Below are 17,504 nucleotides of genomic sequence, written 5' to 3' on the forward strand. Positions count from 1 at the left end.
TCTTCTCAGATCACTCACGATCAGTTTGTGGCCTTCCTCTGAAGGAACCTGTCCTGTCTCTTGTGTAAGTATTTATACCAAACATTTTATACTTTTCATTGATATGAGTTGTGCATTTTGTTCAAGTTCCATCCAAGAAAGCCCGGAGCCCTTGTGAACTCTCTGTTGCTCGCCATGGCCACAGGACTCAGTACTGAGTTTTATTCTAATGCAGCAGTCCAGGATTTTAATGCAGTGTCAGCTTACGGGACTCGGACTTAGTTCTGTGACATTGTGTGATTGATTGATCTGGAATTTATGTGTGCATTTCTGGATGACAACATGGAAGATTTCTGTTATATTTGGGGATATACGTGTTGTGATGGGCTATTGCACTCTGATTCAGAGTAAAGCTTATAGTATTCCGTGCTGTGCAAGCATAAAACAAGTGTAGAAAACAGTCAACTAGCATTTCAACCAGTCCTTGCTGAAATCTGACCTTGTGGCATGGGACCCTTTCTTTCCCAGTCCTATGTGTTGTCCTGTCTAATACCGACCTACTCTTCTTATCTGGATAGATTAAATATGCTGTATTCTCTTTGACATCTAACAATACCGGGATTAAAAATCTATTAGTGGTTTCTTTGGAAAATGTTATGTAGGGTTCTTTTCTTGCCTGGTCTGATTCTCAGACTCATGAGTTTGGCTGCTGCTATGTAAGTTGTCAATTCAGTGACTTTTTTAATTGAAGAAAATACTATATTAATACAGATAATTGTGTTTTTAAGACCTAGAACAATTAAAGAAGAAGGAAGAATTAAATTTTTCATGGCTTAAGTTTTGCCTTTTCCTTTTTGGGGGGGATAGGGGATGGAACTTTTGGGAGAGGTTGTTTGTTTTCATTTGGGTTTTAATTTTGCCGGGTTCTGACACGTGATGGTTTTGCGTATTTGGAACAAAAGGTTGCATTTTGCTGGGATTCCTTCATATATATTGGCAGTGAAATCTAGTGTTTTTAAAACAATGACGCTTCTTGTTGCGATATAAAGGGAAATATAGCACTACCACTTCGTAATATTTACTATAGTTAAGTAAAGACAGACCAAAGTTTTCCAAATGTCCACAAGCATTTTAAGCCACTGTTTGGGATGTCCAAGTTGGAGGTATTTAGTGAATGCCAAAAATAATGAGGACTTTTAAATTTAGGTTTAGAACTCCATGTCCAAATACGCCTAGACTTTGTGTTACTTTAGATGTCCTTTTTACAATTTAAATTCATGTCTACTACCCGTTCAGAGAGGAGAGTAGATGGCTGTTAAAATGCTGCCTGGAATTTAAAAAAAAAAAAAAAAAAAAAAAGACAAACATAGAAGCATAGCACTGTAAGAAAAATAGCTCTTTCATATTTGGGAGAGGAATTAAACCTGCAAATTTATGTCCAAGTTGCATTTTGATTGTTGGAATTTCTTCAAAGGGATGCTAAAGTGCAAATGGACATTCATAATTTTTTCAGGTGCATGCTGAAACAATCAGGGAGCTTTGTTTTCCTGATACTAGACCTAAAATAGTGACTTTAACGTTTAAGTTGACTCACTTCTTTTGCGGTGCAGAAAGAAACGGCTCGCCTCATTCTCCCCTGCCCTGTGGGCAGAAACATGAGATACGCTGCAGTGACTACGAAAGGTGGTATGACAATGCCAGCTACCAAGGAGATGTATTTGAGCTGACCTATCATGCCGATGGTGTCCCCATATTTCTTCCCTTTCCCCTTTGCCTTTCATTATAGGGTGTCCCAAATCTGTAATTTACAACGTGCTGTTCCAGTTTTGCTCTGATATATTTGCTACAAATAAGTAGGAGTCTATGCGTGTGCATAGCTCCCCGTGGCAGTGTCAGGCCCATGAGACGAGGGGAGCAGAGGCCCCCACAGAATGCAACATGGCTTACGTCTAATGTGACATTTATTTGACTCGGAAAGGCAATTGATTAAAGTCCCATCAGACCTTTGCCATCATGTATTATGTATTTATCCAGCAGGGGCGGTTCATAACGGCCCCTGACAAATCCTATTATTTTTGTTGCAGAACTTCATAATATCGATAAAAAGTGTTAATGATACTCAGGGACGCGAAGCGCACGCCGCTTATGTTGACGTTTCCTGCAGCAGCGGCAAAATCATTTATGTCTCTGGCAGGGACCGTGAGCCTTTAGCGTTTGCACAAAGGCACCAGTTTATCATTGTTCCACCTCTGCGGCACAAGGCAGTTTAGGTGGAAGCAGCAAGTTGGCTTCATGGTAGGTAGGCGTGTGGAAACCCAGAGCTGAAATCCCTCTCCAACAGTGCTTTGCTGTGTGACCATGCGTAAGTTGTTTCCCGTCTGCCTTTGTTTCTTGACCTGTAAAACTAGAGTCACACACTTTCTTGCTTCTTTAAGTCAGGCTTATTCCACAGCCAAGGGCTTCTTTGTGCTCCTCTGTTCCCAATTTAGCAAGCTCCGTAGGAGCCTCACTTTATTTCAGGCATGTGCATAGAGTGTGTATTGTTTGTAGTGGTTCTCTCCTTTCTCTCTGGAAGACAGGTCCTTCAGGTCAGTGATACTCTTGAGTTCTTTTGGGTAACAGAAAAAGTAGAATTGGGACATTTTTACATTAGAAGCTGTTAATGGTACCTGTCAAGTATGTTTCTGATCTAGAGATAATAAATTATTTGTTCTGCCCCTCCTCAGTACCCGGCGCTGGGCTCTCTTCTCAAATCCCTACCCACAACTTGCCGATGATTCAGAGTCGTCTTCCTCCTCCTCCCCCAGGTTACACACGTGTCTGTCTGACTATATGGAGTCAAGGTTTTGGAGGTGGAAGGGTTTCATGGATCTCTCCCCGAACCGATATTCCCACTTAAGAGGAATACAATTAATCTCTGCTCCACTTGAATGTCCTCAGGAATTCAAGAGAAGTAGGTGGATTCTTTGTCAAAAATAGACCTTTTCATGGAAGAAGAGTCTTCCAACCGGTCTTGAGCCTTTCTATCATGTTGTCAACAGTGTGTAACAATATCAACAATACTAAGATGCTTTACAGTAAGATAGGTAGCTACAGTAGGACACTTCTTTTACTTCCAGAGCACTACCCATTCAGATGGAACTCATAAAATATTGAAGAGTTATCCGCTGTTAGCTTTGGTAAGTGCAAATCAGAAATGCACCAAAGTGATCCAGATACAAAGAAGTTGCAGGACATGTTAACCTAATTCCATGGACATCTGTCCATTTCCTTGAAATAGGTTTCTGATGTAACCGGGTTGTACTGAACTCCAGCATCATTCCTATTAGATTCGGCACTGATTCTAATCCTTGTTATTTGACATCCTCTTAAAAAAAAAAAAAAAAAAAAAGAAAAAGAAATAAAAAAAGTGCCATTTATTCCTCAGCTTCATAAAGACGTATTCGGTCAAGTAATGATGACCTAAGGGAAGCTGAGCAGCATCTTACTGATCTCATCATAGTTATGAGAACCATCCATCATATGGTCAGTGATTTGTATGTCAAAAGACACCCAGCAGTATTCCAGCCTGCCAGTTGCCAGTTTCTGAGAATACGTATTCACTTTATCAGACATGATGATGCTGAAATAGTCTTTGTAATCTATATATGTGTCCCTGCTGTTGGTACTTGTTCACCACCAAACTGTCATCTGTTAGCACTCTGAACCATCATCGTGAAATAGCAACTAATTAGCACCGTCTGAATCCCTTTATTTGGTTAGTGTGCTTAGTATTGTTTTGCAGATGAGGAACAACAGCAGTGATTGCTACATCAGGAACAGGGAGGAGGCATCTTTTCTCTTCTCAGGTTTCTTAAGAAGCTCTCCATTACTTCAGAGGAGGATAATAACCTCCAGGTCAAGCTTATTCATGAATCAAAAATGAACATTTGCAAAATGCCAAAAAAGTCTAGATGTAATAAGCCTTATGTTTACAACAGCTTTCAAGAGTTAGCGTTTTTCAAGAATTATCATAATTAAATGTAATAAATAGACATGCAAATTATCCAGAAGAATCAGTTGATCTGCTTCGGAAAATGAGGAGTTGTTGGAAGGGAATGGTCACCTACACAGCAATCTGAGACAGGAAAGGGATATTATTTCCCCAGCTTTTTGTGTCTCCTGAAGGAAGGGAATGTTCCAAAAAAGAGAACAACACGGGCAGAGGCCCTTTATTTGGCATTTGCAAATGAGAGAAATGGTGAAACAGGCTCGAAATAGCAGTGGAGCAGAAATTCTGCTCTGACGTGTTTATAGAAATCAAACTGTATAACTGGGAATGCACCTCGGGATTAATGTTCTTGAACAAGTGCCACAGCTTTAAGCTTTATTCTTTATTTGAAGACATAACCATCAAATGGACTTAAGCAATAGATTTACATGAAAAAAAACCCTTATTTAAAACAAATCTGACAAAGTTCCTGCTTTTATTCTAAAATGTCTTTAATAAAAATAGACCCAATATCCAGAAAAGCAGAGAAGTAGCCGGGTTAAAAAAAAAAAAGGCAAAATTTAATACTAGTTTTTCATTGAAACGTTAGTTTAAGTGTTAACATTCAAATTATTTAACAAATAATAATGGCTGCCCATAGCTGTGAAGTTGGTGTGTGGATACAACAGAGGCATGCGTGCAACCTGCTTTCTAATTGCAATACCCACAAGGTATCCACTGAAGTTGGATGAGATTGAATTTAAGATTGGCTAGCATGACAGCTGAAAATGTCACACCTTTCTGCATTATGCTTACGAGAGATCTTTTTGTTCTGGGTTATTTTTCATCTAATTAGCATAATATAATGTATTGAGTGTTAGCTTTTTTTGAAATATAACAGATTACAGCAGAAAAAAAATGGACTCTAAACTAGACAGTTCTAGGAGCATAATATTTTAGATTTAGCTAGAAAAAATGAAGGGACAGAAAGAAAATGCAGTTGTTCAGTGCGCTTTTACCCCACACTGGCATAATTCAATGTATTTGGAGGAAAAGACCTCTTTGCTGAATCAGTAGCAGCATTTCCTACAGCAGTTTGAACACCAACCATCAAAATATTAAGACAGTCCAGTTTGTTAGGTCTGAAATAACTGCGCAAAATGGCACAACTACAGAGTGTAGCAGAGTTTTTGAGAATATTCCCTTTGCAGTTATGGTAAATTATCTTCCAACTTCGGCAAGCACGTTGCTATTCTACAGTTATATTGCCAAATATCTCTCCTTCTTTTCTGTAATGTATTGTCAGAACTTCTCCTTATGCAGAAATCCTCTTTGATGCACCCTGCTTTAACATTATGTTGTATACCTGTCTCCATAAAATGGACACACCAGATATAAGGTAAAAATGGTACCAAGAGCAAGTAGCACTGGAGGAGTGGTTCCATAAAACCGGATATCCAGAAATAGGTGGTTTCCCAAAAGTCACCTCTTGATCAAAAGATCATAGATTTGACTATTGAAGCTGGCACCGAAATACGAATACTCAGGGCGGTCTAAATGCCAGACCACGCCTCCATATTCATGCTGAATGTCCTATGTGTAGGACACCACGATGGAAAATGAGCTTGTAAGAGTATCTCCTCCATCTCCTTTTTGTCTCCGTCTCTCCCACTTAAAAAAGAAATGAAAGCCATCTGCCATGTAGTTTAGCTGTGTGCCGTTACACAGGTGTACATGTCAAAACATACGTGATTAGTCTTCAGGCCAGGCTTCATGAAGGCTGTTTCACCTCTTGGTGGGAATGGGAACTCTTAGGCATAAAAGATTCACAGTGTATTAAGAAATAATGTTTCTTCCTCTGAAGTTCTTGTTCACTGCTGCTTCTTTCCATCATTTTGGATAATATCATGCTGAATATGGTTCACAAATTCAGCCCCCCAGGTAATATTTTCATTTCATATGTTTGCATGCCCAAAATATTAGATTTTTGCACAGCACCAAAAGCAAATGCTTTTGGATTTGAATAGATCTCGCCTTCTCCCATTCCATCATATTGAGTTTTAAGTTTAATAGAATAGCTGTATCAGTTTTCTGAATGCTGTTTTCTAATGTTTCAGCTTCTTAGGCATAGGCTAAACAGCTTGATTTTTCGGAGACAAAATTGGAATCCCAACTTCAAAAAGCATTCAATTTAAAGGTATTCACGCTTCACCCAATCACCAAAGTAAGGATCAGTTGCAACATTTGGATCTGGATGTGTGTTTAAATTTCATATTCATCTGTGTTCACTTATCCTGGATGTCTGTAAAAGGGTTTAATTGAATTTCACTTTTTGCAGTAAATCCACTTTTACATAAAAGACAAAAATTAATGTGTTACATTCTGGATGCTCTGCAATATGCACTGAAGGTTGTGAAGGAAACCTACTATGTGTGATCAGCATATAACCAACCCCAAAGAATGATGTGTTTCAGAAACTGTTCTTCAACTTTTGCATTTAACAAATCCTTCAAGTTTTGATTTTTAGTGCAAACTTCGTGCGTGAATGTCTGTGCATGCTTAGCGAGGTCTAGTTACGACACTAAATAATTAAATTTTGCCACAGAAGACTAAAACAAAAATGCAGCTTTTCTTCCAGTGAACTTTAATGGAAAGGTAACAATTTTAGTCATTGAATTACCTGTGGACCGAGGCATGCCTCAGGGAAGATTGTCAAAAATCCTGGGTTTTTTCTTAACTTCTTGAAAATATGCTGGCATATCATTTGTTTTGCAGCCTGCAAATTAATTTCACATTGATACCTTCTACTGTGACTTCTGTGGCACTGTCTTCACCTTCTGTCCTGGCAAGGCTGTGTTTTGATGCATGTCATCCTGGCACATAGAGCGTGCCAGTGCGACGTCGTTGCCTTGCTCGTGGTCAGCCCCTTTGTCCTATTGAAGAAATTCACAAAATGTCGTAGCCTGAATAGATCAAGAAAAGCACGTAACATGTTCAGGGAGAAGCAATGCTTTTGTAAGTCCTTCTGTTCACCAAGTATTTCTCCTCCGCATCTTATTGCAGCAGCATTTTGTTTGGAGGCAGGGTCCAGCATTCAAACGAGATCTAAGGCATTCAGCAAGCAGATTTGTAGATGAATGGGCATCCTGTTCTGGGAATGAGAGTATTTTAAAAGCACAAAAGTGAACTAGATATTTAGTTCAACTCTACAAGTAAACTGCTGAGAGAGTTGTAGCATCTTTGAACTTCCCAAAGGACAGAACCATAGAAATAACATGGAAACATTACAGGCCTGAATGAGGCCTAAATATTGCTAATGAGCAATTTATTGAAGTGGATTGATCCTTTTACGGCTGTTAAGCATGCTCCCTCTTTTTCCTACTCTATGCCCCCTCCCTTTGAGGGGCCTTGTAAAGAAACCTTACCCACTCCCCCCAGATCTTTTTAGTTAGAAAATGCTTTTTTGTTTAACTAAAAAAATGTGGAAATATAGCCTTCACCTTGCACAATAATTCTTTTTTCACCACTGCCCCATCTCCCCTTCCAGTAGGCGTTTGCTCACCCTACAGCCCTTTTGCAAATCTTCATCTTAACTCATAGTTTCACGTGGTATCAAATGCTGTACTGATAGATTAGATTTACTGCATTTCCTTTGTCTGGATGATCAGTTACCTTATCAAAGAAAGTTATCAGGTTAGTCTACCACAATCTACCTTTGGCAAACTCATGTTGTGTTTCATCCCGTTTTCCATTTACCTAACGTGTCTGTCTCATTATTTTTTTCCTTCAACATTTGCTGCACTCGTGCTATTGAAGCTCCTGATGTTACATCAACATCAAACAGGTGTAAGTGAGATCGGAATCAGTTTCAATACACTGTAGCACAGCCTTGCAAAAGCCTGTTCATTCTGACGCCTGCAAAGTGTTAAGTTCTCATCTGCAGACAAATAAAATATCGTTTTTTATTTTTCATTGTCGTTATAGCAAAGGGCAGGTGAGCTGATTTTCAGCCTTGGCTGGTGAATGTTCGCGATGATTTGCAAAAGGGTTTCTGGAGATAGAATCAGAGACATCTACCTGCACATGAGAGTGCTTGGGCACTTGCATTAGCAAAACCTTAATGTATGTATCAGTAATGAAAATCTTAATTAAGAACGCTGCATCATTGTCCATGAACACTCTTTCTTTCTCTGTGTGTGAAGTCCTTTGTGTATTGCAGCATCTACCTGGTCCAGACAGACAGAGCCCTTGAAGAGTGTGTCTGGCAGATCTTCTCTTGATTATTAACAACTAGCAAACGGCAAACTCTTACTCTTCTTTTGTCTCGACACTGACACTTAGAATAGTAGAGCATACAGCGTAACTTAGAGCTGGTTTGGATTTTTTCTACTGCTTTTTCCACTTTGTTATTCTATTGGTGGGTTTCAAATTCCAGTAGCATTGATTAGAACTGAATTATGTAGCTTTGAGTTGCCAAAATGCGCACAGACACCTATTTATCCAACAGTATACCTGTTCCTTTAGAAACACTACACTTGCCTAGGCCATGTTCTGTATGGACAAAAAGTATGCTAATGGGATGTGAAGACTGAGATTTTAATCTCCCTAAACTCAGGAGATTCAGAGTTAAGGTTCCCACAGCAACCTTACCTCTGCCCCTTGCTTACAATAGGGTCTCGTACTGTATGATCCCTAGCTGTGGGCTTACCAAGGCAGATAGTGCAGAGGGAAGACACTGTGACGGGTAGGAACTGCTGAGTTTTTTCCCTGTAATTGTATTGCAGTGACGTTTTGTTTGTTGGGCACCGCCTGTATGTTTGGTGTGGTTTGAAACACATTCAGAAAACATCTCAAAGTAACGGACGTACAACTGAGTTATAGGTGTACTGATAAAAGCACAGGTAGTGTAAGGTAAGGAAGAGTGTATGCACGCACACATCTCTCTGTGTGAAAGCCCATCAGAGTTGTATCTTTTGCTTTCAGATGAGTCAGACTGTCTTCTCAGATTCACTGTTGCGTCACTGACATTGATAGTTTCGTGGCCTCACCCCTGCACGGTAGGAGGATACGTCCCAGGAAAGGCAAGAGCAGGAGGGACTGCTATTTACTTTGAATGAGAAACAGCTATGGAGTCTCTTCTTGTCTGTACATGAGCACAGTTGAGCCCCGTATAGAAACCTACACATGCAGTGACTTTCCTTTTGCAGAAATGTTGCATCTTTAGAAAGAGTTCCTGACAGAAGAGTTCTTGCTGAGGCCAGTAGTTCGTGCAAGGCATAAAAGCCACGTATGCCTTTATGTCGTCATGTAAAAAAATAGTTCTGAGAGTGAAACCCGTGTAATCCAATAATCAATGAGACTACAGCTCCTGTTTCAGCCACCGTTAATATTCTCAAAACCAACACTTACTCTACTAAGACATCAAAACCTGAAATACTCCAGATTAAATGAAGTGTTTAAATTAAGTAAATGGCTGATTCTTATCTGCTTGGTATCATGTCAGTGCATTTCTATCTAGGCAGAATACAAGTGAGGAATCATCTCCAGTCTGATTTGATGCCATTCTATACCAAAAGGCAAAGATGCAATAATTAAAACTATAGAAGTATGCAATGCCAAATTGAATTCAGAATCTTTACAGAAAGCTACAGCCATCACAGCGGAGCGCCACGTGTTGTGGGTAAGGGGGAAGGATACGATTGTCCTTGTCACACCTTAAGTGCCGGTTCCCAGTTTTTTATAGAGTACTTAATTGTAGGTCTGTACTAGTAGTTGAAGCATGATCTTGAAAGCGGACCATGCCACCTACACGTGTTCTGACCTTATTGCCAGCTATTAGCCCGCCAACTGTGAAAACTCAGGGTAACTAGCCTGGGCTTGGAGAGAGCGGCCTTCAGCCACCCGCCAGCAGACAGGGCTGAAGAGTGCGTGGGTCCAGCCGTTGCCAGTCTCTCCGGAGTGCATGAAGCCGAGCTGGGTCTTCTGAAGACACCAGGCTAGAGCTTTAGCCGTGCTCCTCAGGAGCGCACGTGCATATGCGGAGTGCACCGCAGGCAGGTCTGAGCCTGCTCCCAGTGTAAAGTCTCCCCCAGTCCTCCCTGTTACAGCTCAGTCACAGATTGCAAGAATAGTGTCTTTTTTTCTTCGTTTTTTTTCTTTTTTTACTGGTCATTTACGCAATTGAGTGTCTACAGTTAGAAAACTGTAGCTCAGTGTCTGGGAGAATCTTTAAGAAAAGAAAGATATTTTAATATGGTAATAACCTTGTTATTTCAAAACCAAATGGTTTCAAACATGGCAGTGCTGCTACTTCTCTTTCAGGACTATGTACGTGTCAAGTTTGATGTTTTAAAACAAAGCTGTGTTATAATTATACAAGCGTGTTTAAGAAAAAAAGGCTTACGGAAAACTTAACAGCTGGAAACTCTTTTTTACATACTTGGATGACTCAAAAACAGCTGAATGGGTTTTTGCAAAGCTTTACCAAAAATGTCATTTCTGGATTGAGACAAGGCATGAGAAATATCTGCTGAGAAGGTAACAGTTTCAGAAAGGTATAAGCAAATATAGACAGAGATTATTTAATTCATCAACTTCCACTGTAGAGTCATTAATGTAATGCTATAAAAATAAAAGAATTCATATTTATATAGTTTTTCAAAGGTTTCAAAGATCTGTACTAGACTTGAAGGACCTATGCTTTATAGCTGTGAGTTAATCAAATATTAATATTTATATTTCATTGGAATATCACATATTGAAACAGGAAAACAAAGACATGGAGAAAGGTACAGGGCTTGCCAGAGTTTACAGAGAAAGAGAAGATGACCAGGTTTAGCACCCGTGCCTTCGGATCGCTCAGCTTGTGCAGCGCCCTCGGGCACGCTCGGCATCCGGGAGCTCCCGGCTCGTCTCTCTCTCTGACTCCCATTTCAGGCACACCCAGCTTGCAGGTGAAGAGCCTCGCTCGCACTTGTGCGCTGGGCTCAGGTACTCAGCTCCCTTCTTTCTGTCTCCCGGTTCATTCCCAAAGGCAAAGTCTGCCAAATTCTGCCTACTGTGATCGTGAAGCTTGACTATATTCAAGTTTTGCCCCCAGTTAGAAGCATGCATACACTCCTTCTTCTCCCCCAGCGCTCCCGAGGGGTGTCAAGGTGAGAGAGCTGTCATCGGAGACCTATTCTGGGGTCTTATTCAGGGCACGGTCCAATCTATAACTCTGTAACAGTCATTTTACTGTTTGAAACCTCAGTCAGTGAATAAATATGATTTTACTGCTGCTTAGTTTGGATGTTGAGCTGTATTGGAGGAAACTGCTCTTCTTTCATACTGAATTTTGTTTCAGGGTGGTGTGTGTGAAAAATAACACAAATAGGAGTATTTTTGGATGATCATACTGAACAGTCAGTAAGAAGAAGAGTACAGTATGGTGAAGGGAAATCTGTTTGTAGTAAAAGCAATATGAGCTTGTGGTTTGCTAACAGGACCGAGACATGAATTTTCACTTTAACCCTAGCTGTAAAACTCCCTCCGGCGCTGAGGAAATAACTTGATCTCCTGTCGTTGCACCTCAGTTTCTTCCTCACTATATTAGTGGCAATCATGACCCAGCTCACCAGAATACCGTTCCTCTTGAAGTTCAGTTATGATCAGAGGTTTTGTAGAGATGCTTTTGTAACCTAACAAGCCCACTCCTTGTCAACGTTCAGAGTGCCATTGTCTTACTTTCCCGATTAAACGGGCTTTTTATGGCTTGCACTCTTTTTAGCTCGGCAGAACCACCGATTCTGGGAGGGAGAGCAAGAGTCGATGCTGCCTTGTGCATTATGCAGGAGATTTTCAGTAGCAACCCCAGGTTAAGAATTCAGTGCTGGTATTTCAGTGGGACATAAATATAATTTCATTTTCTAAGCACAGCTGATCTGAGCTCCTTGAGAAATGGTAATCATGAGACAGACTTCAGCTTGCCATTTTTGCAGGCATATTTCAGTAGCCCCAGATTTAGATAGATTTAATCTGTGCGCCTAAACTATGGATTCACATGAAGAAAAAACTTGAATTTAGCCAGCTAGGAACACCTAAGTCCACAAATCCCCTCGGCACAGTAGGGCGCCATCGATCTTTTCTCAGCTTTTCGAAAGCTTTGGCTGTGTGCCCCAGGTACTGACCATCTTGCTCATGAAAGGCCTCAGTTTTGTTTTCCCTTTATCATTTCCCCTTTGAGGTGCCTGGTGTCACCAGTGGTTCTCATGAGAAGCTGTCCTTGTACTCCTGCCGAAACCAGAATCCCAGCCTAAGCCAGCCTTTAACTGGGCATTAGAAGGAAATGATGCTCTTCTCATTTTGCAGGTGGCATCGCTTCCTCAGCTCCACAAACAATTTTCTGATCCAAAACTTCTCCACTATTGCGTTCAAGTGTTTTGCGATTCTCATACCTAAAACAATTCAAATGCTGAGCAGTGTTGTTATGCATCTCTCTCCTTCTTCTATGTATATATCCTATGTACCAGGAAGTGCCAGGTTCATGGATCTTTTTATCAGAGCTCATCAGTTCTTGCTTTTCTGAGTCATCTTTTAGACTGTGTGATTTTTAAATACTTGCTGACTAGAGGATGATATGTTGAGATGACTGGATAGAGAAAAGAGGAGAAGAGTTAATAAAAGGCAGAAGTCAGCGAGTTGAGTAGTCTGTTGGAGATAAATCCTTCCCTGGCGAAAGAGTTCCATCCTGTAGGGCCCAGGGCAGTTTGAGTGTAACAGAGTTGCAGGCTGGCAAATTCTCTGCTTTCCTGCTAACTATTATGAACAGAACTTAGAAAAAAACCACAACAGACCTTTAAATACAATTGCATTTCAACTCTGACTGAAGGAGGAGAAACAAACTAAAACCTAGTAAGCTGTCTTAGAAAGAAAGTATTTCCCATTATAGTCCGTGCAAGAACTGGCATCATTTAAATAGCACAGGTGCATACGGGAGGCATTTAGGAAGCAACAGAAACTTTGCAGCATCCTCTTTGCTCCCACTCCACTCCAGCAGGCTTTTGTTCTTCAGTGTAGCTGCCTTTGCAGGACTGCATCTTGAGCTGTCGCCGGTTTTGGCTGAAAGTTTTCAGGCTTTGTCACTGAAAAAAGTATGGAGAGAAAACAATGAAAATTTTCGTTTTCTTGCCTAATTGAAACAGCAAAATTGGTTTGGCTGTTTTGGCATGAGAGGCAAGGCAGAAAGCACAGCCTTTCCATTTTAAACAACACAACTATATTACAACTCGCTTTGCAGAAATGGAGCCACAGAGGTAGGCAGGACGGGTTGTGAGAGAAACAGGCTGCAAGGAGGAACAATGCAATCTCTTGCATGTCTTTAACAACAATTTGACCCTTTGATACTGTATATGCACAAAATTTTGTTGAGCTTGCACGGCAAGGTTGTGCTACCTATGTATGTGTGGCCCACCTGTACGTACGTGCTATTTGTGAACCTTTCCCTCAGCCCATTTACAGTTTGCCCGGGGATTTAGCAGACTTTTGCAATCTCAGAGAAGTCTGACTTGTCAGATGTAGCGTTAAATGAAATTGGTTTGTATTGCAACAGGATTGGTGGGAGGATCAAAGTCTTGATATAAAATAAAAGGAGTTATTTGGCTTCTGTGTGCTGAAATGTTTCTATTTCCCTCCATTTTTTTTCATTAGTATACTAGTCTTAAGCTATTGAGTTCTCTAGTAGTAAGCAAAATATTGTACCAAAATGGTTATTAAAGAGAGGATTGTCTCTTCAGTTACTGCGAGAAGGGATGCATGTTACTTTTTTGAAGGGTCTCAGAAACTGTGGTTTTTTTAAGGTTGATCAACATTTTGTTTTAAAGTCACAGGGGCGTGCACCTAGACAACACAATATATCCGATAATTCTAGCTTACCCTGAAAAGCCTGTGGTCAGCTAGAAATTTGGCAGATTTTCTCTCAGGTCAGGAAGTAGTTCTGGTTTACAAATGTAAAAGCCAAAATCTGTTTTAGTATTTCTTAAATGTCAAAACAGCCCTTTGACCTTGAAAATTACTTTCTCTGTATACTTTTTGTGCTTTTAAGTAAAAAACAGGCCTTTTTCTCAGTGAAATATTGTAGCCTGTTAGTCATCCAAGCTGAGAATTTAGAGAAGGGAAAGTGACATCAACTCATCTTTTCTTTCCCTTTGCCAGTGCAAGAACGGGTGTCATTCATATCAATGGCAGCTGGAGGGAAAAAGACTTGCTAACCTTTAACTATGCTTCCAGTTTATTTCCATAACGTACACTGTATCTTCTCGACTGCTCAGTCCTCCATCTGCAGCGTTTCAGACCTCAGAACGATGATCTGTGGGAGGACAAGTGTCTCTGCTGTGTATCAGAAATGACCTCCAATGCCTCGATTTTGGTCTGTCCCCATCTAAGCACTGCCGGAAGGTAAAGGCCATATTTAATGCAGCTGGCCAATTGCACACTTCTGTAACACAAACCGATCATTCCTGACCCTTAATATGATCGGTTGAACTTAAATGTGATATTTGAGCCGCCCGTTTAGTTTACCGATCTCCAGTATTCTCCTTTTCTGTAAAGTCGTTTTGCCACTTCTGAATGTTTGGTGGTTTTCCCTCCTCTGAAAATACACCCTTCCTTCATCCCTTCTCCATGCATCTCTTCTTCTTGGCCTTGCTTTTCCTTTTAGAAAGCAGATGCCTGCGTGGTGCCCCTGTTCCCAGCGGAGCAGGAGCAGCCTGCGGTTCTCGCAGGGAATGAGAAGTGGCATGGGAGGGAGCAGCCTGAAACCCTTCTCTCTCCGCTGGCAGCGGAGCACAACACATCCTGCTCCCAGGCGCTGCTGCTCTGTACAAAAGCGACTTCAGATCCTTTTGGTTCTGATGTGATGAACCTCAAAACTTCTTATGCTGTGAGCTCCGGGCCTCTTCTGCCTCAATTATCCATAGTATCTAATGTTACTGCCTTCTCCAAGACTTTCTGCCCGCGGAGTTGCAATGACTGTGTAATTGTTAATGACTTAACTTTCCCTGGATTTCTGTGAAGTAGGGAGGTCATATTTTCAGCACTTAGCTGCAGAGGAAACTGAGGCACAGGATGAATCACTTCTTGATTTAACAGAACATCTGAGCACAAATTTCTTTTAATTTAAGGGCCGTTTTAAGCGATTTTCTGAGAAATCATTGCCCCAAGCAGTCTGCTGAAAAGCATCTTAAAAAGAACTACGTGGTCTTTATAGCAATTGATTAATTAGGTACCGTTGTTACATAGAGATGGGGAAACCGAGGCATAGCGTTTGCCTAAGGTAATACAACCTGAGAGCTGATGCTCATAGACTTAAGCAGCTTTCTTTTCATAGTCTTTTGTGGTTACAATCATTCCTTTCTCCCCATAGTTGATAATTTAAAAGATTGAACAAGGCTCTTTGGAGAAGAGATTAGATTTGGAGGTGTTGGCTGTAGTGTTCCGAGGTGATGGTTATTCAGCCAGTTTACAATGTAGCGTTATAAATTATTAAGTATATTAAAATGTTAAAAAGTAATACATGCTCAGTGATATGCCAACTTAATATAGAGCAAACACCTACTACTGATCTGTAGTTAAATTATTTAATCTAGAACTAATCTACCGTTCAAACCAGTTTCGAAAATGAAATAGTTCTATCACTGAAAATAATTAATTGTTCAAACCCATAGGGCTAAATCCAGCAGTGACCTAAATGATAGGAGAGAATTACACGTCGGACACAAGTGTGTGGGAAAATAAGTAACAAAATAATATATGTTGCCCCGGTTCTCTCTTATCCTTGCCAGTATCACGCACTTTTGTAGGTAGGGCTTTTTGCTGTGCTGGCTTTGCCCCCCGCTTCCTCCCTCCAGCATTCGAGTTCCAGCACTTTTCTGAGCATTTCACAGGGAAAGTTGGTAGAGGTTTACGTTTTCTTTGCCCTGCATCCATTTACACTCGTTCTGCGACCTGGCACAGGGCTTGGCCTGTGGCTGGTCCCGCTGAAGAGCTTGGCTGGGTAGGGCTGACCCCGCGTGCGGGGAGGGGAGCTGCCTGCCGGAGCACTCCCAGCGACCTCAGTGGAATTGCTCCTGGTTCACCCTGATGTAAATACAAGCAGATCTCAGGGCAGTAGACCTCCGTGATGAAGTGTTTCCAGCATCCCACTTTAGGAAAAATAGTGAGCCCCTTTGAAGAAAAAAAAAACCACATCTTTTCCCTCCTCCCCCCCCCCCTCTCTCACACAACGCCTCCACAAAACAACATGGGGGAAAGGAAGAGAAGAGCAAATACTCAACGGGAAATTTTTCCTTCAACCTTCTTGGAGAAAAGAATTCCCCCCACAAATCAAAACAAGATGGAGCCCTGGAGCCCCACCTGCTGACTTGAGGAAACCGAGAGAAGAAAGGGAAGATGCCTGGTCCTGTGCCAAGCATTCAGCGCTGGGCTTGTAGCGCTGTGATGTGGCACTTAAAGCTCTAGGGGACCTGGAGCCAGCGTTACAAATGCAACAAAAACTCTCATGAAAACGAGCCTCTTAACAGCGTGTCAGGCTGGTCTGCCATGGCCTCAGGAAATCCCCCTGGCTAGGCAGGGCCTTTTTATCCACTGCATTGCTCTGACTCAAAGGGAAATCTCACATAACCTCCTTGACCAGAAACCGAGCATGCACGTAGTCTGCAGCGTAGGACTTTGCAGTCTCCTTATTTTCAGTTAATCGGTTCCCACCTCCCGCTCTGAAGAAGGCTGCCCTCCCTTTCTTTGCTGTCTTATCGCATGGAGGGCCCAACGCTGCAAGCACGTGGCATGTCGTCTGTCATCGGGCTTCCCGCCGTCCTTCCCTTGTGGTCTGATCCTTAGCTGATGTAAACTGGCCTAGGGCCATTGATTTGAATGGGGATTTTCACGGGTTGAACACTTGGCCCTTTGATTCCCAGAGAGCTACTCGTTTTTAATAGCACCACGACTGACGCTACTTGTTTTCAGGCTCAGGACCATCTACAAGCGAATGCTTGCGTATTAATTACAACAAAGAGCAAATCTACTTGACATTTGATTTTGTTTTTCTTGTTTCCTTGCAAGCTTGAAAATGAGCTGCTTTTGCCAAAAAAATATCGAAATGCATTTCACACCTTTTTTTTTTAAACTTGAAATGGGCCCCTTGAAAAAACTGACATGTTAAACACCAGCAAGAAAATGATTATTGGACATATGGCTCCTCTTCCTGAACTTTGCCGAGAGGTTAGATAACGCTCTTTCACATCTTAAAAGACTAGACTCCTGCTACATTACTAACATATTCTTATGTAATAATCCGGCACTGATGATACTTTATCCAGTCCCAGTAATGTAAGACTTATTTTTGGTTCGGTCAGTTATGAGGGATTTGTTTTTTCACAGATTATCTTCTAATTTGTTCTTTTTCATTACTCTGTCCTGAAGTAGAATATAGAATAGAGTAAAATCATGCACAAAAATATCTTGTGGCTCTATCTTTCAGCAGGGTTTTGCATTGTATGGATTGTTTCTACTAAACATTGCA

General features: G+C 41.2%; 1 protein-coding gene across 12 annotated transcripts in view; it reads left to right on the forward strand.

Moving 5' to 3' along the window:
• The window catches only part of ZBTB20 (zinc finger and BTB domain containing 20), a 503,318-nt gene that overhangs the window by 379,913 nt on the left and 105,901 nt on the right, over nucleotides 1-17,504 (forward strand). For all 12 annotated transcript variants that reach the window (XR_012676358.1, XM_075167036.1, XM_075166988.1 and 9 more), the window contains one exon: nucleotides 10-64. The gene's annotated coding sequence lies outside the window, so the exon portion shown is untranslated. The remainder of the gene's footprint in view (nucleotides 1-9; nucleotides 65-17,504) is intronic.

Source organism: Calonectris borealis, chromosome 1 (assembly GCF_964195595.1).
Source record: "Calonectris borealis chromosome 1, bCalBor7.hap1.2, whole genome shotgun sequence".
Taxonomy (NCBI): Eukaryota; Metazoa; Chordata; class Aves; order Procellariiformes; family Procellariidae; genus Calonectris; species Calonectris borealis.